Source organism: Ostrea edulis, chromosome 4, assembly GCF_947568905.1.
Source record: "Ostrea edulis chromosome 4, xbOstEdul1.1, whole genome shotgun sequence".
Taxonomy (NCBI): Eukaryota; Metazoa; Mollusca; class Bivalvia; order Ostreida; family Ostreidae; genus Ostrea; species Ostrea edulis.
This window is the reverse complement of record NC_079167.1, coordinates 80,082,480-80,109,730: the sequence shown is the minus strand read 5'-3', so window position 1 is coordinate 80,109,730 and position 27,251 is coordinate 80,082,480. Positions and strand designations below refer to the sequence as shown.

Genomic DNA, 27,251 nt, shown 5'->3' with positions numbered 1-27,251 from the left:
GGATTCCCTATGCAGGAATTTACAGGATTCCCTTTGCAGGAATTTACAGGATTCCCTATGCAGGGCTTCACAGAATTCTCTAGGCGGGAATTTTCAAGATTCTCTATACAGGGATTCACAGGATTCAATATGCAGGGATTGGGAATTGAGCCACGGCCGGATATGTAGTAAAGGGTTTATGTACAAGTATGTAATTTTACATCGTATACACTGATTTAACGTTTAGTATAGAAGCGGAAAGAAGTAATGGTGGCATTTTATTTCATTTTGGGTAGTAATATTCAACCTATCTATTTCACCTGAAAGACGGTGATCGCTAATGGCAAAATGGAAAGATGAAAAACACAGATAATTAAATTCCTTTTTCATTTGCGCTCTACACAAGTAAAAAAAAAACAAAACATGCAAGAACAGAAAAAATAAATATCATGGAAATGATCGTGGTTGTAGATTACGATGAGGATGTTCATTTACGTATCAAATCATATTTAAAATGAATTCCACAAAAGTTTTATTTGAATTGATGTAATGCATTTTTAGTCGTTGAAGATGAAGTGTCGATCATTGTTCCTCACACTCGACTGTCAAACTCACGAAAAGGGTATTTCTGCGCTAGTCCACAACTTTGGGTTCAATATTCGCATTTGATGCAACTTTTGGTAACAGTATAACATAGCTTTTATATAAATCAAATCGTTCAAGACATAAAAAAAACTGCAATGGTTGGTAATCTATCAATAATATGTCATAGCAAAATGGATTTTATTGCTATATTAGTTATAGAATATTGCGATTGGTCAGATCTGAGATCAAACGACATCTTTGGGTAGCTTCATTCGGATGGTGTCTATCACACATTGGGTGAAACGTATCCTTCAAAAAGCATAATTTTCTTTTTGTTCGTTGGGATGTCCGGGTGATCTTAACGTAGGTTTCCTAGGTAGTTCACTAAAGTATAACAAATTCAGTTATCATATATGCATGTAACTCGGAAATAACATTTTGGTTATGATTCAAGTAAATTATTGGCAACATTGAATTGCAGTTCACAATGGATGTGCTAGTTTTACCTGAGATTAAATCAATATATATCTTTTTTCATTTTCCTTTGTAAGGGATTTCTAGAATACTCACACAATGGGGAGACTCCACTTTCCAGGTTCATTGCAGGAAAATCTGTTGTAAATAACCATAAACCTTACCAATTATCAAGCATGTGTCAGTCGATTGACTATACTTTTAACAACTTACTGAAGTCATACTTATTGCAAAACAAAACAGAACAAAATAATCACCATTTCAATGAGACTAAATTGCGATATCGTCTTACCTTATTATAGGGATACAAGTGTCGAGCCATATATTATGGGCCATAAACCCTAATCTGGGAGAGGGATTATGGCGCAGCGTAGTTAAGGTTCCCGGAGAAGCATCTCATTGTACTTCATACTATACGAAGTAACAGCAAGTATTTGCATTATCGCGAGGTATTTAACTGTGATTTTCAATTTTACATATAAAGAGAGCTGCATATTAGAAATATTGACTTATTGTTCACTTTGATATTGCATATTTATCCACGTCTTAATTCAGGATGTGCCCTAAGGACAATATGGTAATAAGCACCAGTCTTTACAGAGATATCAAGTGTTCCGCATCTATTGCTATGTATTGATATTTTGGCGACATATTTACTCAGAATACATGTATAGTATTCGGGTAACCTTAACTATGCTGCTGATATATTCCATGTTGATATCCAGCCTCGCCCTTCAGAGTGGTGAACCATATACTTGGGAAAGAGATTATATTGATCTTTAGACAATTCTACCACATCACATGGTTAACAGCATTATTTGCGAAGGACTTGATAACCTTTCGATAATGATTTCCGGGAAATTTCACCACACCAAAAACAGGAAACCACATGGCTAGAGCTAGAAACATTTGATTCCTGATCCTCTGATATCAATTTTTTGATATATCTGCTGCACCATCACATCGATGAACCGTGGTCCTGGAGAAGGGTCCGATTTCTTGATCTTCTGATATCAATTTCTTGATATATCTGCTGCACTATCACATTGACGACCTGCGTTCCCGAAGAAGGGTCTGCTTTCTTGATCTTCTGCTATCAATTTCTTGATATCTCTGCTGCACTATCACATTTACGACCTGCGTTCCCGAAGAAGGGTCTGCTTTCTTGATCTTCTGCTATCAATTTCTTGATATCTCTGCTGCACTATCACATTGACGACCTGCGTTCCCGAAGAAGGGTCTGCTTTCTTGATCTTCTGCTATCAATTTCTTGATATCTCTGCTGCACTATCACATTGACGACCTGTGTTCCCGAAGAAGGGTCTGCTTTCTTGATCTTCTGCTATCAATTTCTTGATATCTCTGCTGCACTATCACATTGACGACCTGTGTTCCCGAAGAAGGGTCTGCTTTCTTGATCTTCTGGTATCAATTTCTTGATATCTCTGCTGCACTATCACATTGACGACCTGTGTTCCCGAAGAAGGGTTTGATTTCTTGATCTTCTGCTATCAATTTCTTGATATCTCTGCTGCACTACCAGATCGATAAACTGCATTCTCATTAAAAGGGATGTGAATCCACCACATCACTGAAATGAAAATACATATTCCGTGTTTGATATATGTACATTACCTTTCTTGTAGAAATCATTGTTACCATTGGTCGCATCGTTTTTGTCTTCTCTCCATTCCTTTATTTCGTCTTATCTTCATCAATCCCGTGTTCCGGGTTAGAATAGGTCTTCAGTATCCCTTGCTTATCGTAAAAGGTGACTGCAAAATCCGAGGCTCGGTGTCACAGCTGGTGTGGCACGATAAAGATACCCCCTGCTCAAAAGGCTGTAAGCCCCAAGCAAAGACGAAAACTTTACAGCTCTTACATCGATAATGGTGACGCCTCCACATGAGTGAAAAATCTGCAGTGGGACGATAAACTATATATAACCAACCAACCATCAATAGTATTCTGATGGGAGGTTAGGAATGATATTGCTTTCTCCGAAGGAGTCTTTTTCCAATCGTTGTAACTTGATGTTATTCCCACAGCGTGTACTCTTTCTTCATACTCTTGGCTTTCTTCAAGTCATCATCAACTCGGCTCCCTGCATCTCATAATCTATACTGCACAAGTGAACCATTTTCCCATAGAATGGAATAATGATTACATGAAACATATTAAACTACATTCATTTGAAATCTCTAACACACCGAATACCACCTTTCACACAAGTAGAAGAATGAAATCGAAAAGAAAAAAATTGAAAGCAATTAAACGTCATTTTTTCAATGACATTCTCTCAAAACACTTCTTTTGTTCCTCATTCGCCTTTCGCAGACAATTATCTCTATTCCTTTTATTCTTCCTTTGTAAATCCCGAAAACAATCGGTCATTGCTTTGTTTCTAACTTGATTACAAAACTGGTCCAACATACCAACAACTAGTTTAGAATTTGAATTGTTTTCAATACATGGAAATATTGGGGAAAATGACCCAGTTGGCAGTATGATTAAAATCAAGAGAAGTATATATATCATGTTGAATGCTCTTCCAAACGGCGGTATCATTTTGATTCTGAAAAAAGAAACAAATAAAAATTAGTGTTGTTGCTGTTTATGAATACCCATGAAAATCTTGCATGAGAGATAATAAAATCATATGTCCGATATGATACCACCATTGGAGTTTTACGAAGAGGCTGACTCTTACAATTTAAAGGGGCCAACTCCAAACATGAAATATTTGGGAGTGGTATTTGCAAAATTCAAAGACTTTACCGCATTCATTTGTTGTATATATTGTTTAACGTCCCACTCGATAATTTTTCACTCATATGGCGAACCTTAGACGTCAAAATAGGTAGTGATTGTTACTTCGCCAAACGCTCGGCATTTAGAAGACTAGTGAGGGTAACGGGTCGTTCAGGTATGACCTTAAAAACGGAGGTCCCGTGCTGCGGCATGCGCTGGCACGATAAAGAACCCTCACTACTAAGGCGCTGAGCGCTAAATATATGCCGGATCTACATTTGTGGTACTTCACCTACAGATGGTGACCTCTCAATATGAGTGAAAAATCTAGGAAGGGGCGTAAAAGCAACCAATCAATCAAATGGAGACGTCACTATTGCCGGTGAAGGGCTGCAAAATGTAGGCCCATGCTCGGCGCTTAAGGCCTTTGAACAGGGATGGATTTTTATCGTGCAACACTTGTTGTGACACGGGGCCTCGGTTTTTCCAGTCTTATCGTGCCACACCTGCTGTGACACGGGGTCTCGGTTTTTGCGGTCTCATTCGAAGGATCACCCCATTTAGTCGCCGCTTATGACAAGCAAGGGGGTACTGAGAACCTATTCTAATCCGGTTATCCACGGGGTACGGTAGTTCTAAACGATAAGCACATGTCAAATGCTTTTTCGATAATGTATATAATATACAAGTATACTAGAGAATACTCGATTTTCATGGGGCCAATTTTCTTGAGTCATTGATTTAACACAAACACTGTTGATTCTACTGTGTATATTGATATACATGTTTACAATTACACATCACGTATTGGTTGTCTTCACATTTAGACCTAGATATTCAACACGAAAGAGAGGGAAACAAGGACGTAAATGTTTTTGGAAAATGGGAGGGAGGGGCTATAAAAAATATATATTTCGACAAGCCTACCCCCCAACGTTTTGGTTTAGTATAGAGCAGTCGTTGAAAGGTATGTGTGGATGGGTGTTGCTTTGTTCCTAGGGGAGCCAGAATAATAAGATGTGATATATAGAGAATTTTGAAGCTTTAAGGGCTGATGACACATTATTTAGAATTGTCAGGATAACTTGAATTCCCTTGCTTATATTGAGCGCACTGTGGTACATTTCTGATATACAGGAAAACTCAAAACCACTCTCTCTTTATGGCAATTTTTTGGGTCCCTTTGTGCATTTCTCAGCTCGTCATTCACAGTTAATGGATTATATTTGAAAATCGATAAATTTAACTTAATAAAAAATCAAAACTAGTAGTGCATTGCAAAAGTGTCGAACAAATGTAGAAAGAATAAGAGTTGCTAAAGAGTTTACAATACTTTATTAATAAACATAATGGTCGGTTTTGTTGTTTTTACTGAAGCATTCTGTATATTTATCTATTTCCAATTTCTGTAGTTGGAGTTGATCCCTTTAAATTCTAAAAGTCAACCGTCGATTGTAAAAGTAAGCCTCTTCGTAAAACTCCATTTAACTCTATCTTAGTTGAAATGTTCAAATGCGTGTTCTCGAAAAAAAAAAAATCATCAAAAAACAAACATGCGTGAACCTGTGTTAAGAAAGGGTGTATGTCTAGGCGGTGTAATACTGTAGCGTATAAGCTGTTACTGATCAACATGTAAACTATTCGAGTTTAGAGTGAACTTGTAGTAATTTAGATGACGAATAATTTGGAAACACTTGAAAGGTGATGTAAATTTGATTTATTACAGGTCTAAATTTGTGGATTTAAAAAAAGGTTTTTTTTTCTTCTTCATTTTTTAAGTTAAACATTAAAATTATGAATCATTTAATGTTGACAGCCAAAACTTTTGACCTTCTGAATGCAAGAATAAAAGCAATATTTTAGCCTTAAAGAAAGGCCGTAGTTTTATGTATCCGGTTTTCAATTTTAAACACTGACTAGGAAGTTCCGGTTATAACTTCGACTTTCGAAATATTCTCTAAGGTATCATATAGTTATCATTATTAATAATACAAGAATGGCCCGTTAAGAAAGGGCACCTTTGTGAAAGCGTCGACCCTCCGCAGACTTGAGGGACTAGAGAAAGCACGGGAAGACAGTGGTTCGAAAAGTAAACACGGTAAGCGTAATTTCATGTCATGAAAAGTAAAACAATTATTGTGCGAGGTTCCTGCGCTGTGTTGGCGTATGTCACAAAAGAATCAATCATTTAATGTGTGCATTTTAGATGTTGAAAATGATGATCCATGTCTGGAGAACGATTCTATCCCCGTCATACGTACTCCTGAGTCAGAAAGTGCAGAACCTTCGTGGGGTGTTGGGAGACGTATAATAGAACTTGGTACACGATTAGATAATTTGAAAAGAGGGTGCACCATGTGTGGCAACATACTTCATCTTGTCAACACTATAGGGGGAAGGAAATTTAGACATGGACAGGTATTTGTCTTTTTTAATTTTGTAAATCAATGCAAATGTGATTCAAAGATCTGGTTTATAAAAAGTATTGGTATATCCTTTCTGATAACATTTGATCAATCACAGGTTCTTCATGTACAATGTACACAGCCTACTTGCTGCTTTATTAATGACATACCCACAGGCAGTAAGCATAACGTGAAAGCAGGCAAGAAGCATATGCATGGGATGTCAACACAAAACTTGCTGCAGGTATAATTTATATCTTGTAAATGAGCAGATATAAATAAATCAATTACATTAAATGTATTGTATTAAGCATGTACAATATTTGGCGGAAATTGTTTTTTTTTTATGACGAAGGGTGTTGTTTATGTTGACGGCATCTATTCCTTTGTTTGTAAATTTGACGGCATGATTTGGCATGAATATAATCCATGACCCGTGCTGGTTTAAAGAGCCTGTGATAGGGAACATCCTTAATTATGGAGTTCAGTCTATATTCAGGTGTTGAAAAATCCAAGTATAGACTAGCCATAGCTTCTTCAGTAAACACGCTCACAATGAAAACATGTTTCTCATTCAGTACAACAATTTATCATTCTTGTTAACAACGTAGATTATTGATACTTATAATTTTTTCGTGTGTGATATTTGTTTATGTACCGGTAATATATATCTCTTGATAAAGACACAGGTTGCGTATATATATATATATATATATATATATATATATATATATATATATATACAGTGAAACTTCTCTAAACCGACCAGCTGTCGGACCGAAAAAAAAAACAACGGCCGGTTTAGAGGGGTGGCCGGTATACCGAGATTTTAGCATTTAGAGACATTTCAGCTCAATTTTTATTAGATATTTCATTGACCTACCACAAACCATATAATATGGTGTTGAAGGACTATTATTTCACTATTGGAAATAAAAACAAAATAATTTATTAACATGTTTATTTTCAATTTATAGCACTAAAACTAATTAAACATGAATAAACATTTTTACATTGACATGCATAAATAATGGAAAACATTCCGTTTAAATAAAACTGCATTTGATATAGGTATAGAAATATGTAGACTAGCAGCATTTATGTAGAATTTCGGCTTATGTTTTAATAAACAAAACAAACACATAGCCATTTGATTGCTGCAATTAATACACAGAGTAGGTACTGCTCACTTTGATATGGGGATCTATGATCAATTATCTGTGGAGATCAAACTAGACCGCTTGTACCTACAGGTAATTATTACCGGAAATAGTCTTCCTTGCAATCATCTAATTTTAACTTAAAATTTATAACAGGATACATAAAGAAAAAACAAAGGCCTATTATTGGAATTCCTCTTACCTTTAAAAACTCTGTTTACGTCCATTGCTTATATCGTTAACAAATTTGTTTTGACGTTTTTGAAAAGTAGAGTAGTAAAAATATAATTTTAATTGTTATACTTCTTAGGAATTTTAAGTCTATGGAAACCTCCAAAAAATTATTTATCTATTGAAAATTATCATTAACAGTCATGGGTTTGTTGTTTATTAACTACCGCTTATATTCATGGTGCAACAATATGGCGTATTGATTGTAGTCATTCTATATGTTCATATCTATTTATAACATTTCGTACCGAAATTTGAATGGGTCACTTGGATTAGATAAACACCAATTAGCACCCTGGACAGCACAGATAAACTAAAGAACTTATAGAGGCCACTCGTGTTTTTCACACCTCCGGTTGATAATTTCCCACCTGGCCGGTAGGTCAGTCATTTTTCACACCTGGCCAGTCTTAATCACCCCTCTGGCCAAAATTTTCTAGTCTTCAAATAGTGGCCGGTATTATAAGGGTAAATTACACATGTTTGTTAACAATTGTACTTTAAAAAGTGGCCGATGTGCGGTTTTCAGGGGTGGCCGATTTTGTGAGACTTTCTTTGTAAGGAAATATTAAGGTTTCTGCCGGGACTTTGAAAATCGACCGATATTCAGGGAGAACCGGTTTTCTGAGGGGCCGGTTTGGAGAAGTTTCACTGTATATTTTCCTGCTTTTTTATTGAAACTGTATAATTTCCCGCTTTATTAAAACTGTATATTTTCCTGCCTTTTTATTGAAACTGTATATTTTCCTGCTTTTTTATTGAAACTGTATATTTTCCTGCTTTTTTATTGAAACTGTATATTTTCCTGCTTTTTTATTGAAACTGTATAATTTCCTGCTTTATTGAAACTGTATATTTTCCTGCTTTTTTATTAAAACTGTATATTTTTCTGCCTTTTTATTGAAACTGTATATTTTCTTGCTTTTTTATTGAAACTGTATATTTTCCTGCTTTTTTATTGAAACTGTATATTTTCCCGCTTTTTAAAAATTGAAACTGTGTATTTTCCTGCTTTTTTATTGAATTATTTTGACTGTGTGATATCAACTCTTTCTATTTGGATTATATATATATATATATATATATATATATATATATATATATAATCCAAATAGAAAGATATATAATATAACTACACACACACACACACACACACACACACACACACACACACACACACACACACACACATATATATATATATATATATATATATATATATGTGTGTGTGTGTGTGTGTGTGTGTGTGTGTGTGTGTGTGTGTGTAGTTATATTCTGATAATCTTGATTTTAAGACTTTATTTGCTGTTACACTTTACTATCATCAAAGTGTGCAAATAATAATTGTAAAACTTGAAATTACCAAAATGGGGTTTTATATTATCGAGAGACCATTTTGTAAAATATCTCTTGCGAACTATGGTAAAACTTTTTTTTTTGGTTAACCTTAGATATAATTCTAGATATTTTTAAAGAAAACCTGTCATGTAAACAATTTAGATTCTGTGAATGTTTCAAAATTGCGATATTTAGTGATTTTTTTTCTAAAGGATGTGAGCAGATTAGACAGCAATTGTGTATGTTTTCAATTGACCATCTTTAAAAATTCCCTCAGTAAACGAATATCTATTGGTTGTTTTTTTTTTATCAATTATAGCTTAATATGATGTGCTTTGGTGCATAAATTAATAAAACATGAAATCATGCATCCGTGTGTTAAAATTTGGCTTTTGCATTTTGGGGTATATGTGCGCTATAGCACATAGTATGAAAAATAAACCCGCATAGGTATGTCTAATGTGGGGTTTTCAATTAGTTTATGAGTTGTTAAAGTTATTTAAATGAAAGAAAAATTTGATTGACAGAAATTTCTAATATTATTTACCGACCTTAAAAACTTGAATCTCTTTATTTTTACAAACAAACCATTGAAATGTTGATTTTGTAATCTAAAGCAATTAATTTTGCAGTTTGAAATTTAACTTTTAGATGATAGATATTACGTAAAGAATACTTGAAATGTGATATGTATGACAAACGTAAATAGATATTCATTTCTTTTGAAAACTTCGTAAATAATATACTGCAATCTGTCTTTACAAAACAATTGATAAGCTCTTTAAACCTTAATTTTCACAGGAACCTTTTGAAAACCTTTAGACAGTTTTTAATCATTAAAAGTGAAAAACAAAATTGGGGGAAATCCGAAATAAGTCGCTTTAATTAAAGGTTTTACCAAGGTGTTTTTGTTTTTTGAAATATGAATGAATGTCGGATAAGACAGGTTTCGCTGTACATTAATATTCCTCAACACACACATGTACATGTATATACAACGTGATCTACCACGAGACATCATAATCTTGAAACCAAAATCATCGGTATGCATGATTAACGCCTGGTTGTCAAGAGCGTGGGCCTTGGAATAAGTCACCATTCAAAATACAATCTAGGCCCGTCGTTCTGCGATAATTCTTTGACGAACTGGATTTAAATTTATTTATTAATACAACCACGTAAAAGAACTTCTAAGTCATTAGTTAGTTCATGTATGAATGATGCGAAATCTTTTGTACGTGGTTTATCTAAAATCTAAGTATACTGTAGTTTTTGAAACACGCAATGTTACGACTTTTTCCCAATATAATATCTATGTTATTTATATCAGGATACACTATACATATACATGTAGTTTGATATAACGAGAAGATAAGGTGATTTCGTTTAACTGTAAAACGTACACATACATAAGTAATGCACTTGATTTTGTTTCTTTTAAAGAGATCATTTTTGTCGACGGATTTCAACACTACAGTAACTAATTTTAAGTTAGCACTACCTCTTGAAAAGTACAATTTTCATTATGTTTTGTGATAAATTGATTACTTATATTTCAAGACTGAAATATTTACTTAAAACACAGATATTCTTACCTTGTGTCTCGTCAAATTATTCCTTGTCTTTTAATTTTCAATAACGAAATTAAACTGTTTTAAAGACCGAGAAAATAAGCACCGCCTTCAAATGTAACTAGTCTGCGAACCCTTGTCAATCAGACGAAATTAAGCTTCAGATTGGATGGTAGGAATTGATGGACATTTAGTTACTAGTCTTTGTGTATACCTTATCTATCTTATCTGGCGATCGAGGCGTCCGTGCAATCTTTTGATGCTTACCGCGTAATCCAGCTCGGGTGAGAAACGGTTTTGGCTTTTTCATGTAGAGATAGTCACACAATAATAGTAGTACATCTTGAATACAATTACATGTACAAAAATTATAATAGAATATAAGTAGGTTATGCTTAGGAATGGGTACGATTGATGATAATTATTATGGTTTGTTAGAATATAATTTACACGGATATTGAATTTATGCTAAACAAATTAATTATGAGTAAATGCATTGTATGTTAATGAAATCTTGTTTACACTCAGTTTTAAAAGTAATTTTCCCTCGAAACATGGCGACAAAATTATATGTAACTGTCAACTTATCGGAAGAGAAATAAGCCGCTATAAGGGCTCTTTCTTGAGTATAATGTTTGGAACTGGAATCCAGAGGAAGAGCAAATTCTTCGTCTGGACCAGTTATTGAAGGAACTGTCGGAAAATCGGAATATCCTGATTGTTTTTGTAGGTCATGCGTTATGGAGGAGTCACAAAGACAACTTTGGTAGCCAGAATATTCTGGTGTGTCGTCCAGAAAAACTCAAACAGAATAAAACTTTCTAAGCAGTTTTGGAATATGTCGAGTCATCGTGAGGCGTGGAACGATGATCAGTACATCTGCCCAGTACGTAGGAACTCCCGTCGGAAACTGTATGTTTGGCATACTGGGTATCCGACTAAGGTAGTCAAATGGATACAAAAAAACCCCTTAAATTAAAGAATATTCTGCCAAATTTTTCAATGGCTAACGTTTTCATTTATACAAGTTCTCTCAGTAAAAGTAATTCAATAAATCAAAAGATTTTGTAATCTATTCCTCCGAGAGTGGACGAAATTATTGCTTCTTTTATCGTTTAGTACATTTTTCTAAACACACGATTTACTTTAAATATGGAATTAGCAGGGTATGGGGTGCCCGCTACGCTTCCGTAAATCTGCCACTGAAAACAAAGTTTTAAGTTCACGAACATGTACATGCACACTGTAAAATCATATGCTGATTATATATTTTATTTGTTATTATCATATTCAAAACGAGGAGGGGGTATCGCTCTCCATCAGCTTCATTAGATAAAGTGGCATCTCATCAGAAAACTACATTTTTTTAAAATATAAAAAGAACATTCACAGAAAAAGTAGGCACAGTAGACACAGGTAATAAAACCACCCCTTTTATCATTTGTATGTTCGACAATATTATACCTATCATAGTGAATCTTTTATCTCTGAAGTTGTAAACAAAGTAAATAAAAAAAAAAAAACAACAAATATTTTTCATTGTATGTTTCATGCTGTAGACAGCAAACCGTTTTACATTCATGCTTGGAATTCATATACCCTGCCAAAATCCTTATAACGAATACAGGAAAGGTGAATATAACGAACAGTGGTCAATCTCATAACTCCTATAAGCATGCTTGAAACATATCAAATGACATTTTGTATCATTGTAGTGAGGTTTTTCCTTTGATGACAGTAATACGTTATAGTTCACCTGAGATGAAAGCTCGAATGAGCTTTTCTGACCGCCTGTTGTCCGTCGTCTTTTTACATTTTAACTTGTTCTCCAGAACCACTGGGTAAATTATAACCAAACTTGGCCAAAAACATCCTTTGGTGAAGGACTTCAAGTTTATTCAAATGAAGGGCCATGCCTTTTTCAAAGGGGAAATAATCACAAAAATACAAAAATAGGGTGGGGTCATTTAAATATCTTCTTCTCAAGAGCCACTAAGTCAGAAGAGCTCAAATTTACATGAAAGCTTTCTGACATAGTGCAGATTCAGGTTTGTTAAAATCATGGTCCCCGGAGGTAAGATGGGGCCACAATAGGGGATCAAAGGTTTATATACAAATATAAAGGGAACATCTTTAAAGATTTTCTTCTCAAGAACTACTAGACCAGGAAAGTAGAAATTTAAATAAAAGATTCCTGACATAATGCAGGCTCATGTTTGTTAAAATCATGGCCCTTGGAGGTAAAATTGAGCCACAATAAGGAATCAAAGTTTTGCATACAAATATTTAAGGGAAATCTTTAAAAAATCTTTTCCCCAAGAACCTCTGATCCAGAAAAATTTATATTTACATGAAAGCTTTCTAACATAGTGCAGATTCAGGTTTGTTAAATTCGTGACCCCTGAGGCTAGGATCGGGCCACAATAGTGTATCTAAGTTTTACATGAAAGGTGAAGATATCGAACAGTGATCAGTCTCATAACTTCTATAAGCAATACAAAATCGGACAAAAGTTGGGCAAACATGGACAAACTAGAGGTGGGATCAGGTAACTAGGAGGAGTAAACATCCCCTGTCTACCGGTTACACGTAGTCAAAGTAAATAACTAATAAACTAATAGATAGAAAAAATATTTAAAAATCTTCTTCTTATGAACCATTAAGCCAACGTTTACATTTGTACGAAAGGTATCTGACATAGCGGAGATTTAAGTTTGTAAATATCATGGCCCCCGGAGGTAAGATTGGGCCACAATAGGGGATCAAAGTTTTACATACAAATATATAGGGAAAATCATTAAAAATCTACTTCTGAAGAATCACTTGAGCAGAAAAGTTTACATTTACATGAAAGCTTTCTGACATGGTGCAGATTCAAGTTTGTAAAAATCATTCCCCGGGAGTAGGTTGGGGCCACAATAGGGACAAACGTTTTACATGCGGATATATAGGGAAAATCTTTAAATATGAGCCAAGGTGACTCATGTGAGCGATGTGGCCCACGGGCCTCTTGTTATTTGTAATACACCACAGAATAACCTTCTTTCAAATACTCACTACCAAAGGAGAATTAAACTTAATAAATAAAGAAAAAAATTGTTAAAGAAAAGACAAATCAATATGCTAGTAAAGCCATCCAAATATTCAAATGCAGGAAAAATCCACGTCGACACATACTGTACAATATATAAATTCATCTTATAGTTGGTATATGCATAGATCAGAGAATTTGTGCACATAATTCTTTTAATCAAGGATGCATAATAATGTAGTAAAAACCTTTTTTTGACTTGAAAGAATTAAAAGAATTCATAGATTGAATTTATGCATAAATTACGTAATATACTAAATATTAGAGATGAATTTGCTTATTATAGGAAACATAATTGGTATACAAGTTTGCAAAATAAACTGAAGGCAAATTAAGAACATATGTGAAACTCAAACAAAAATTTCCTCTAACAATTTCAAAAAAGGAATGGGTAGGTTTGCCAATATCCCTAGAAAAAGCTTATTATGCACTAAATGCAAATCTAATACCATAAAAAAGGAAGTACTATTTTGATAAGATGTGAAAACTATGATAACCAAAGAAAAGAAATATTTCAATTTATTGAAAAAAGAAAATATACCCAAATAGTTCTTCTATAGACAATGAACAAAAACAATTTTGGTAACTCAACTCAGAAGAGAAAGAAATTCTTGATCTTGTGGCAGAGTATAACATGATATTATTTAGGTATATGGATTCTTGGGGGATCCGGGTTAGAATATATCCTCAGTACCCTTGCTTGTCGTAAGAGGCAGCTAAATGGGACTGTCTTTCGGATGAGACCACAAATATGTAGTATTTCACCGGCAATGGTGACGTCCCCATATGAGTGAAAAATTCTCGAAAGGAACGTTAAACAATATGCAATCAATCTTAGCAACAGCCCTGAAGAATTTAAACTTTGACAGGAATGGAATTCATATACCCTGCCAAAATCCTTATAACGAATACAGGAAAGGTGAATATAACGAACAGTGGTCAATCTCATAACTCCTATAAGCAATACAAAATAGAGAGTTGGGAAAGTACGATCCTCTGGATATACTAGAGGTGGGATCAGGTGCCTAGGAGGAGTAGACATCCCCTGTCGACCGGTCACACCCACCGTGAGCCCTTTATCTTGATCAAGTAAACGGAGTTATCCGTAGTCAAAATCAATGTGCAAAGAACGGCCTAAAAATCGGTATGAAACACGCCAAACAGCATTTGACTCAATGATAGATTGTATTAGCAAACTAGATTGTTATAACGACCATATAATTTGCGAAATGCTGACTTTAAACGAGACTGTTGAAACTCCTGCACCAAGAATCCAGCTCTTGTGTATCGAATCAGTTGAGATATATACTACTCAAAATTTGATAAGGATCACTAAGTTATATGTGTGTAATTTACCACTAACATAACAAAAGACATAAATTTGATCCCGAAACGTGTTTACACAGGTTATGAATGAAAATTCATGAACGACATGAACTTTTATCAATAATAAATTGCTTGAAATCTGATAACAACACCAAAAGGCATTTCATTACAAAAAGTTAACAGCAAACCAGAGAAAGAATTACACAGTTTTTGGGGATAGTCCATCATTACACTTAGTCGATGAAGTGTCAATACCGGGTATGGCCTCCTCTTGCATCAATGACGGCTTGACAACGTCGAGTCATGCTGTCAATAAGAGTCCGGATGTTTCCAATGGGAAGGTTGTTCCACTCTTCCACGAGGGCGTTTCCGAGCTCTACCAAAGTCGTGGGTTGTGCTCTACGGCGTGAAAGGGCAACCTTCAGCATGTTCCATACATGCTCAATCGGGTTCAAGTCCGGCGAGCGCACTGGCCAGTCCATACGGACAATTGTCCCATGCTGAAGGTACTGCTCCACCACCCTGGAGCGATGAGGACGGGCGTTATCATCCATCAGGATGAACTCAGGGCCAACAACACCAGCGTAGGGTCTGATGTAAACATCGAGGATCTCATCCCGGTACCGCACCCCCGTCATTGTTCCTCTCTCGAGGACATGAAGATCTGTTCTTCCACCCCTGCTGATTCCACCCCAGACCATGATGGAACCACCACCATAACGGTCATGTTCACTGATGTTGGCATCATGGAAACGTTCACGTTGTCGTCGCCACACTCGGTGCCTCCTGTCTGTAAAGTCCAAACAATACCTGGACTCATTGGTGAACAGAACTTGAACCCAATCGTTCTGTGTCCAAGTGACATGATCTTCAGCCCAGTCCAATCGCTCCCGCTGGTGTCGAACAGTCAGAGGGACTCGAACACATGCCCTTCTCGAGTTGAGACCAGCATTGTGAAGCCGATTCCGTATCGTCTGAGTGGACACATTCACCCCCGAGGCGTTCAGGAGGTCGTTACGTAGGCTGGTTGCTGTCCAGAAGGGATGGCGTCGTGCCTGAAGACCCACAAAATGGCCTTGGCGTTGGGTTGTCGACCTCTGACGACCACCCCCATGTCGGTGTGTTGCCGTACCAAAAGTTTGCTGTCGGTTCCAGGCCCTATTTACAACGCTCTGGCTGACGTTTTGTGCATTTGCAACGTCACATTGTGAATAGCCAGCGTCAAGCATTCCAATACATCTGCCCAGTTGTTCTGTCGTCAGGCGACGCCTTACACGTTGAGGGGGCATTGTGTTGATAAACGTAGTGTAAACACTCAAGTGAGTTTGAAATTTTAGAAAGAATCAGACACCGATGCCTGAGTGAAAATTGTGCAATGGTAGCAAAAGCATAAACTGTGATGAGAAACGCAGTTCCCATGGCATGAAATGCACGTGCAAGTTTGTTTAAAACGTTTTTGATTTCACTTGGACACAATATTGCCGGGTATGCAGTTATTATTTTTTTAAACAGAAAAATATCTATGATTCTTATCAAATTTTGAGTAGTATATATATAAACGTCATATGCATGTGATAATGGAATATTGCTACATAAATATGGGAAGTTGACGACGGAGAAGCTGAATTAATTCCGTTTATCATGAAGTTGAACTGTTAGTTTTCAGTTAATATATATTTTGAATAAAATATCCAAGTATGAAGCAGAAGGAAACGAATTTGTGGTGTCTTTTATTTCGAGTTCACAGTGATATATCGAATTGACAGATGAATATAGATTATTATTGTGAATAGATAATACGTTATCGACATATTTGATATGTCGCATTAAAGGCCACAGCAAGATATTTTTTTCTTCTCACGTGGAGGTTTTGGAATATATAAAGGGACCTGCTGATATTGACTTATTGTTCACTTTGATATTGCATATTTATCCACGTCTTAATTCAGGATAATATGATATTATACTATGACTTTGACATAGGTCTTTATTAGTTTAGGGAGTTAGAATATGAAAACTCTGTGTGAAAAAGACCGAGATGAATTTAATTTTTTGTGTGATATCGACGATTATTGCTGGGGAATGTTAGAATGTCTTGCCCCGTGATACCCCAAAGCGATAATAATGTTTGATATTTTGAACAAATTATTTACAAAGAAATAATTTCTGTGACCCTCTATAACTCTGTTCATGTAATTATGTTTTACTAGCATATATATTTATGGAACTGTGTTGATAGTTTTAAAAATCTAATTGCATTTCGCACCTGTGCGTACTGTATTTCTTACAAGGACTTTTAAAAGTACAGTTCCACATAAAAATCAGGCAGAGGGCGATAAGGCGACCGTCAGGGATTGAGCTGATACCTATATATTAAAATAATGTAAAAATATTGAATCGGACCTTCCCAGAGATATTAAGTATTCCGTACTTAGTCTTATTAAATTCATTACCGTATATTAATATTTTGGCGACATATTTACCCAATATATAGTACATATATTCGGGTAACCTTAACTATGCTGCTGATATCTTCAATGTTGATATCCAGCCTCGCCCTTCAAAGTGCTAAACCATATACTTGGGATTGATTTTGGTATCGATCTTTAGACAATTCTTTCACATCCTTGTTCGAGAAAGATTTGATATCCTTTTGATAATGATTTCCGGGAAATTTTACCACACCAAAATCCAGGATACCACATTGTTGGAGAAGGGTTTGATTCTTGATCTTTTGATATCAATTTCTTGATATGTCTGCTGTACCATTAGATCGATGAACCACGTTCTCATTAAAAGCGATGTAAACCCACCACATCACTGAAATGAAAGTACACATTCTGCGTTTGATATATGTACATTATCTCTTTTGTAGAAGTCTTTGTTACCATTACGCTCAGTTTTGTTTTGTCTTCTTTAGAATAGGTCTTCAACACCCCTTGCTTGTCGTAATAGGAAATTAAATTGGGCGGCCCTTAGGACGATACCGTAAAAACCGAGGTCCCATGTCACAGCAAATGTGGTACGATAAAGATACCACCCTAGTCACAGTCCGTAAGCACCGAACATAGGCCTTAATTTTACAGCCATTCATATGAGTGAAAAATTCTGGAGCGAGACTTTCAATAATATGCAATTAACCAACCATCAATGGGAATCTGATGGGAGGTTAGAAATAATTTATATATATACTGTTTTCCTTACAAGAAAACAGCTCTCCGATGCTTGTTTTTGCTTAAAATAACCAAAGAACAGCAACACTATGTGAAGATTAAATCTCTCATTTATTAAAGGAAACAAATGACGAAAATAGAGGTTCACAAACAAAGGCGGGGGAATCAACAAATAATAAAATATTGTCATATCATTGCACCAGTTAACAACACATCTGTCCTGATCCCCCTATAAATAATTTACACGAATAACAATATTACTGACTAGTTCAAACAGGTAGAAATCAGCAGATATAAAACATCTAATTTCACAGGATTTCACCCATCTGTCCTGATTTCACCCAAAAATAATTATCAAAAATAGCAATGCTACTGACTGGAAATAACAATACGAGAAAATTAAACTTGGAAAACATGGATTAGAAATAATATTGCTTTCTCCGAGAGCGTTTTCTTCGTAATTTGGTGTTATCTCCCTTGTAATATTTCTTCATACTCTCTACGTGTTGCTGTGTATATGGTTTCGTTAAGTCTTCATCATCTCCCTGCATCTTCTCATTGATATTGCACAAGTGAATCATTTTCCCATGTTTCGAACGAGGAATAATGATAAGATGAAGCATATTAGACCACATTCATTTGAAATCTGTAACACACGGGTACCATCTTTCTTACAAGTAAAGAATTAATTGAAAGCAACCAAATGTCATTTTTTCAATGACATTCTCTCAATGCACTGCTTTTGTTCCTCGTTCGCCTTTCGCAGACATTTATCTCTATTTCTTTTATTCTTCCTTCGTAAATCCCGAAAACAGTATGTCATTGTTTCGTTTCTAACATGATCACAATTCGGTTGGGACATATAAACAACTAATTTAGAATTTGAATTGTTTTCAATACGTGAAAATATTGGGGAAAATAATCCAGTTGGTAGCATGATTAAAAGCAAGAGAAATATATATATCATGTCGAATCTTCTCCCCAACGGCAGCATCATTTTAATTCTGAAAAGAAACAGAACCAAAAATTAGTATTGTTTCCGTAGATAAATCTGCATCACAATCGTACGTGAGCGATCATACAATCATTTGTCTATTGTCCGATATGGCGCTAATATTCAACTCTAATCTTTGTTAAAAAACACAAACATACCTGAACGTCTGTCATGAAAGGGTGTGTGCATAGACGGCGCAATAACGTATCTATACGTTTAAGATGTTTCGGCTGAACATGTAGACTATTGGAATTTACAGTGTGAACTTGTAGTAGTGTAGACGACGGACAATCTGGAAACATACACATGTGATGAACATTTATTACAGTGAATCGATTTCTGATATGTAACAAGGATGACAAAGTAAGATGATATTATATTCTATAAAAATGTTGTAAATTTTTTTATATGTGTAAAATGATTTAAGAGAATATCATGCAATAGTAGTTTACAATGTATATTTTCAATGGAAAAAAAAGAAAAGAAAAGACAATTCTTAAATATTCGTGACCTGGGGATATTTGCACAATACATTATCTCGAATAGGGAAGGGAGATGACTCTATATATTGTTCAGAACTTCATAATCACCAACCTATCTCTGCAAGTGAATATACTTTTTATCTAACATAATAGTTTTTGTAAAAAATGTTTTCGAAATGTAGTCATCCTGAATATCATATGTATTGGAAGAGCTCGGGTTGCCCATAAAATGCGAAACTAAGTCGTAAGTTTAAAGCCTAAATATTATTTCATTTGTTTTTTTTTATTATTTAGTTGCACATGAAAGGCGAAGAAAACGAACAGTGATAAATCTCATAACTCCTACAAGCAATACAAAATAGATAGTTGAGCAAACACGAACCCCTGGACACGCCAGAGGTGGGATCAGGTGCCAATAAGTATCCCCTGTCGACCGGTCACACCCGCCGTGAGCCCTATATCCTGATCAGGTAAACGGAGTTATCCGCAGTCAAAATCAGTGTGCCAAGAACGGCTTAACTAATAGAAGAATATTTGTGCAGTAAAAACTGTATCCAACACCTGTGTAAGTTGTCTTTTATAAACATGAATTTATTTAACTATATCATCAATAGTATCATTATTTTAAAGAGAGTCCCGTGGGGATACAAGTTAGAATAGGTCCTCAGTACCCTTTGCTTGTCGTAAGAGGCGACTAGATAGGGCGGTCTTTCGGATGATACCGTAAAACAGAGATCATAACAGGTGTGTCATGATAAAGAATAGTCCGAAAGCACCGAGCATAGACCTAACTTTTGCAGCCTCTCACCGGCAGTGGTGACGTCTTAATATGAGTGAAATATTCTCGAGAGGGACGTTAAACAATACACAATCAATCAATCAATCTTTGGAAGAGATTATCTTTTGTCGATGGAGTTAAACACTACAAAATCCAATGTTTGAGTGGGAAAAACCTCATTAAAAGTGCATTATTTATTCCTCTCTTTGTGATAAATTATTTTGTAAAATTTCATAACTAAAATATAGACTTGAAAAACGAAAATTCTTACCTTGTGTCTCGCTCTATCGTTCGTTGTCTTTTAATTTTCAATAACACAATTAAAGTATATTAACCTCGATTCCCAAGAAGGGAGTGCGTCGTCATCGCTAAGCTGACCAACACATATGCAATCACTTGGATTAATTTTGGTGTATTTGTATAATAATCTCACAAAGGCGCGACACAATTTCTTTTAATGATGCAACACAGATTTAAACATAGAGTTCATGTTTAAGAATAGAATGTGACAGAGAAAAAAAATTTGATGAACTATTTATAGTTATTTTCAGTTTTGTTTCCTTTTCCGAGAAGCGCATGCCAATTACAAAAAAGGCCAGTGATCACAATCTTTCTAAAAATCAGTATTACAACTGCCAAAAACATAAACTTTTTTTAAAACTGTTAAAAACCCACTTCTAAAAAAAGTGCTCTCCCAGACTTTTAAACTTTTTATCCAGTACACGTGTTTTTCTCAATGACTGTTCGTAGTACAAATTTCTAAATCTTATTAATACTTTATTTCGTTCATTTCTAATACTCTGCATAGTACTCTAGATAATAATAATAATAATAAAAAAAACAAAAAAAACAACAACAAAAAGCAAACACATGAAACTTTAGTTATTGATCTTAATATTATAGAGTTTCATTTTGATAATGATCTTAAGTCATACTGTCATTGAATTTCATTGTGCTGTATTGTTGCAGTCCTATTCTTATGTCTTTATATCTGACTTGCAGTTATGTAGTTTTTAAAAACTCTTCCACTTTTGGTAATCGTACTTATATTCCAACTGCCTTTTCAAAAGATTAATTTCTTTAAAACCATGCTTCATTTTTAGACACATTTTATATCCCAGTCAATGGGTCGGATGAATATGAGTTACAGTACCTATACTGGATTCCTAAACTTCATAAAAATCCTTACAAATAAAGATACACTGCTGGATCCAGTAAATGTTCTACCAAGCCCTATCTTTGCTCCTCACAAAAATATTAACAGCTGTGAAGGAGAAACTTCAAACGTGCTGTGGGACTACATACACCAGAAGTGATGTCTGAAGAATGTTTTGTAAATTTCAAATCGCAAAACTTTTCTCGAATCAACAACATCAAAACCTATGACTTTTCAAAACTTTACGACACCATTCCTCACGATGAATTAAAAACTAGACTTTTTGACATCACAAACAGTTGCTTCTTAAACAAAAATGGAAAACGAAAATATTCATATCTAGTGATCAGTCATCCACAATAATTACTTAAACACCACTCTGATTCCACGTACAAGTACTCTGAAGTTGAAATAAAAATATGCTGGAGTTCCTCATTCCCATGGGGACGAATTGTGTTCCATTGTTAGCTGACCTGTTTTTATATTCTTATGAAGCAGACGTTATTCATAAACTTCTAAGTGAGAAGAAAAAACATCTTGCTAAGGCCTTCAATTCGACATTTAAATATATCCACGACGTTTTATCTATTAACAAACATACTATTCATTCATATGTCGATTTGATATATCCCTGTGGACTCGAAATAAAAGACATCCCAGAGTCGTCCACTTCTGCTTCATACTTAGATATCTTATTAAAAGTAGATATTAACGGCAAACTAACAATTCAACAAAATGACAAACGGAATAATTTCAGCTTCTCCATCGTCAACTTCCCATACCTATGTAGCAATATTTCATTATCACTTGCATTTGGTGTTTATCTCTCTCAATTGATTCGATACGCAAGATCTTGTTCTGTGTATGATCCTTTTTTAAATCGAAGCAAGCTACTGACAAACAAGTTGATGATACAGGGGTTTCAACAGTCTCGTTTAAAGTCAGCATTTTGCAAATTCTATGATCGTTATAACAATCTAGTTTGCCAATACAACCTATCACTGGGTCAAATGCGGTCTGCCTTGTTTCATACCGATTGTTATGCCGTTCTCGGCACACTAATTTTAACTACGAATAGCTCTGTTTATCTGATCAAGATATAGGACTCATGGCGGGTGTGACCAGTCGACAGGGGATGCTTACTCCTCCTAGGCACCTGATTCCACCTCTGGTATATCCAGGAGTCCGTGTTTGCCCAACTCTTTATTTTGTATTGCTTATAGGAGTTATGAGATTGATCACTGTTCGTTATCGTCACCTTTCATATAATTTATTATAGCGTAATTTCGCGAGAAGCACCACTCGCGAAATACAATTACCCGTTTTTACTTTTATATTGCTAAAATACATGTAAATACTATTGATCAACAGAGCACTCGCGAAATTATGTTCTCACAACTTGACGTTAATTTATACCGAGCGAAGCTCGGGCGGACCGAAAGCTCTAAAGGTAACACGTATGTAAAAGAAAAAAAATCAGAAAATAAGCCAAAGAATAGAAATATCATTTCATTTTACATTGGTTGAAAAATTATTGGAATATCGTATCCAACAAAAAAAAAAAAAAAAAAAAAAAAAATAAATGGCCGGAACTACTTTCTATTGGAATGTCTGGATGCTTCGTATTTATATATAAATTCATTAAACAAAAACAAACAAATATAAATAATAATTAATTATGGGCATCATCATGTTATTTTCTCCGCGGAGCGAATTAGCATGCATTCTACGTACTTATAAATAGCATTTATTCCGTAAATGTGAATGAATGATTTTTGCTTTTATAAACGGAATAAATAGCATGATTATAAAAATTCAATAGTTAACACGTTTAAAACAAAACATGTTAAACTAATTCGCCCCGCGGAGCGAATAACATGATTATGCCTAATTATGCAAAATGAAATAAACATGGTTATTTTAGGACACTCCCCCAACAACACAGGTCTGCTTCTGCAATTCCGGGCTGAGAGTTAAATGTATTCAACCGGGGAAGACAATAGTCCAATTTGCACCTTGCGACAACTTCCTTCATGTCACAAACCCATATACCAGATACACCGCACACTGCCTCAGTGATACTGCAATATCGTATCCCTTAACGACTATGGTTTCGAACTCCGGCATAATAGAGGGCGAAGCTCTCCCTATAGGTAACACGTATATACATGTTTAAAAGGAAAATATAGAAAACTAACGAAAAATTAAACCATACCAGGTCCTATGGAACTTGAAAATTTGGTCCCAATGGCGTCAATTCGAATACTAGCGCGTGGACATATATTTCTCCATTTTGAATCTCGTGTACCCAAGTTCACGTCGTTCTGAAATGTTACATAAAATCCGTAAAAGCATGTAAATCTTTTTTTCTAAATCATATATAAGCACTCCTCGATTAACGCGATTGTGCCATGCCTACTATGTTTGTGTATTTGCTAAACACCGACGCTGAATATGACGTTACAATGCACTATTTACATCAGTTGCATAAGAGTTTCCTGCGTTCAATGAATAGGCGGATCAAAAATGTCTAAAGTTAGATTACTTTGATTGAGCTCTGTCCTCACACGTTAACTTTGGGATATTTTTTGTATTGTTATGGATCTAGATACTAATGCCAATACTTTTTGTTTTGCCTTCAAACACGGTCATGCCGTAAGACATATTATGTTTATGAGTGGAAGCCGTGGCAACCCTCAAGAGAACCTTACCTGTCATCCCACATCTTGATTATGCACGTGTCCCACGCTTTCCCTTAGTACCGACATCGAACTTTGCACTTAATTCCAGTTCCACTCAACAAAATTCCAGCAATTTTCTCTCAATAGGACTCATCCTTTTAAAACTGCATTCTTCAGTCCACAAGAAACCCGTTTGCTCAAAAGTAAACAACAGTTCGTGGAAGTCGCAATTAGGCCTAACGGATTTAGTTTTTTTTTAAAGTTATGTATTCACAAATTACTACGCCCATCTCGAGATGACATAAAATGTAGTCCAAGAATAACTCGTTAATTCAACTCAAATCAAATAAATTTTATCATATAAACTCATTGTTTTAAAATATTAAATGATGAGGAATGAATTCATTATTTTTTCGTTGGATGGAGGTATACCACGACAAAAAGATGGAGAACTTTTGCGTCATGCGCTACGCGCAATGATGCAGTTTTCCGTCTTTTTGTTTCGTGGTATACCTCCATCCAACGAACAAATAATAGTGAGCGAAGCTCGCGTCGCTAAGCGACGCAACGAGCTCGCTCCAATGATTACGCAATTGAGTCACATGATTTGCTCTTCATCAGCTGAAAAATGATAGGGACTACCGATAATGCTTCCGGAAAAATGTCGCCGTCACTGCGATATACTTCATTGACATCCCCGTAGATAAATCAAATAAATAGTTTAGAAAGTACCACAAGTGATTTAAAATTCCTAACAAGATTGCCTATACCTTCGTACGCTTTGTTGTGGATAATTGCTTGATTTGAAAGAAAAACAATCGCAGTTAATGATGACGTCACAATACAATATTTACATCAACCACGTTATATTTCCCGCGTTAAATGAATCGCCTATTTAAGTCTTATTGTAAGATGTAATGGATCTTCGCTCTTCTCAACGGTAACACCGTAAACATATTAAATTCATTCCTTAAAATCTTTACATACGTTCATTGAAAATTTTGTGATCCATATTGGCGACTCCATTTTGCTTTGTTTATTTCTTGCTTCTACAGTTATTCGTGTTTCAATTTTAAATGCTAAAAATACAAGACTGATGTGCATTTTGTAATTCAAACACTCAGTTTGTTAAAAATGAATGGGATAATTATTACTGTTACAGTTTTGAGCCGATCATCAAATAGAAAAACAGTAATACGACTAAATAGATGAACGTGTTCACGAGTTTCTTAAAATAAAAATATACGATATAATTATTTACGATTACGTTCTTACGACTTTGAATTTGTTAGTTAATTTTTGTTGAGTTTTAACTGTCTTTTAAATTGCAAACAGGATGTAAATTGTTGTTTATAATAGTTTGATTTGAAAGAGAAAAAGCAAAGCTAAATGTGACGTTACAATGCACGCTTTATATTCCCCGCGTTAAATAAATAGGCTGATCCTGTACCTATCCTCATTTGTCCCCCTTTCTTATCTAGATGTTACTGAACGTTTAGCGCAAGGGGAATTTCATAAATAAATGATATTTTAAATGAATTATAATTCATCGTATTTAACGGAAGTATTAGTTTAGTTTATTGAAACCTTGAGCTACCCTTGTACATAGCCTGATATTTGACCTGTAAGACTGAATTAAAGTATTACGAAGATCAAAGGAAAAAATACCACACCATACCAGAATTATTCAATGCACCGCTATGCGAAGGGTGTCATGACAAATGTCCAAGTTTCTATTTTGGGAACAGGAAGGTAAACCCCTTTTCTTAATTTAGGGTCTATGGCGACGCAAATAGCACTGGTTTTTCCATGTTCGTACAATGTTAGGGAACACAACGACGGTAAACAACACCGTGTCCACGACACTGTAAATAAATTTCCTTGTGTATCACAATACAACAATACAACACAGAGAGCTGTATAGCGGCTTTAACAAGTTATCGTAAGGTGCTTTACGGCATAAACTGACAGACATAAATACAACAATACAATACAGAGATCTGTACAGCGGCTTTAACAAGTTATCGTAAGGTGCTTAACGGCATAAACTGACAGACATAAATGTGGAACACAACCACACAAGAAATATTTTGACACAAGCTTCAAAAAAGGACCGCAAATAATTTGTTTTATTTAGCTGACCGTATGAAATATTGATTTTGTGTGAGAACAAGTATCAGTGATGCAGATTAATTTCATTATATGTTGCCACGTAAATAAAATATCCTCTATTGTCGTCTCATCTTACCCTCCTGGACCATGATTTCAATGACTTGGAATCTGCAGTATCTGATGATGCTTGCATATGAATATGACTAATCACGACTTTGCTGGCCTTTAGAAGACAATTTCTCCATAAATTACCATGTACAACTTTGAGTCCTTATTGAGGCTTCATTGTACATACCGGAGCTATGATTTGGACAAACCTGAATTTGTACTACCTGTGGATGCTTGCATTTTAATACGACTAATCATGGTACTGTTACTCTAAAGAAAATATATTTTTGAGGATATTTCCTTAGGTATTCAAATATAAAACTTTGTTCCTCGGGGCTATCATGAGGATGCTTGCAAATGAATAGGATGACCCTTGCCATTCTTCATCTTCATTAGCCAAGGGTGACCCTCCACGGTGTTCCTGGTTTCACACGAAGATGACTGATGGTTGTTGTGGTGAAGATCTTATATAGCTTTAGGCGTAATGTAAAACGCGACTTCTGCATGTTTGCTGAAAACGCAATCTCATTAAAATGAGATAATTTGATTTGCTCACCTACTAATGCTACCTTTGTGTAGTGATACTCAGTGAACGGATCAAATGATCTAATTTTCATTAGAAAGCTGAGAGAGCTCTGTCGTACTTTTCTAGGTATCAAGGAAATTGAATTTAACGCGTTTTTTGTTAAATGTTTACCCAAGAAAGGGTAATATACATATTTTCATATTTGTTAATGAATATTTTTGAAAATACAGAAAATATATGTAAGGATTTATTTGAATCTACCCTTGTTTTAGATTATGTCGATCACATTCGGTACACTGCAATCCCAGACGAACATTAAAACGACTCTAT

At 35.2% G+C, this 27,251-nt stretch overlaps 3 long non-coding RNA genes across 3 annotated transcripts; 1 reads left to right on the top strand and 2 right to left on the bottom strand.

Moving 5' to 3' along the window:
• Window positions 1-352: 352 nt before the first annotated feature.
• Window positions 353-10,543, bottom strand: LOC130054353 (uncharacterized). Its single transcript, XR_008802653.1, has 3 exons — window positions 10,519-10,543; window positions 1,135-3,613; window positions 353-948 (listed from the first exon to the last, which is right to left on the bottom strand). It is a non-coding gene; the product is annotated as an uncharacterized LOC130054353 (long non-coding RNA).
• LOC130046507 (uncharacterized) lies at window positions 5,700-6,453 on the top strand. The gene is made up of 3 exons (XR_008802685.1): window positions 5,700-5,887; window positions 5,996-6,207; window positions 6,313-6,453. It is a non-coding gene; the product is annotated as an uncharacterized LOC130046507 (long non-coding RNA).
• Window positions 10,544-18,176: 7,633 nt separating the features above from the next.
• LOC130054356 (uncharacterized) lies at window positions 18,177-21,308 on the bottom strand. Its single transcript, XR_008802661.1, has 3 exons — window positions 20,610-21,308; window positions 19,237-19,370; window positions 18,177-19,088 (listed from the first exon to the last, which is right to left on the bottom strand). It is a non-coding gene; the product is annotated as an uncharacterized LOC130054356 (long non-coding RNA).
• Between the last annotated feature and the right edge of the window lie 5,943 nt (window positions 21,309-27,251).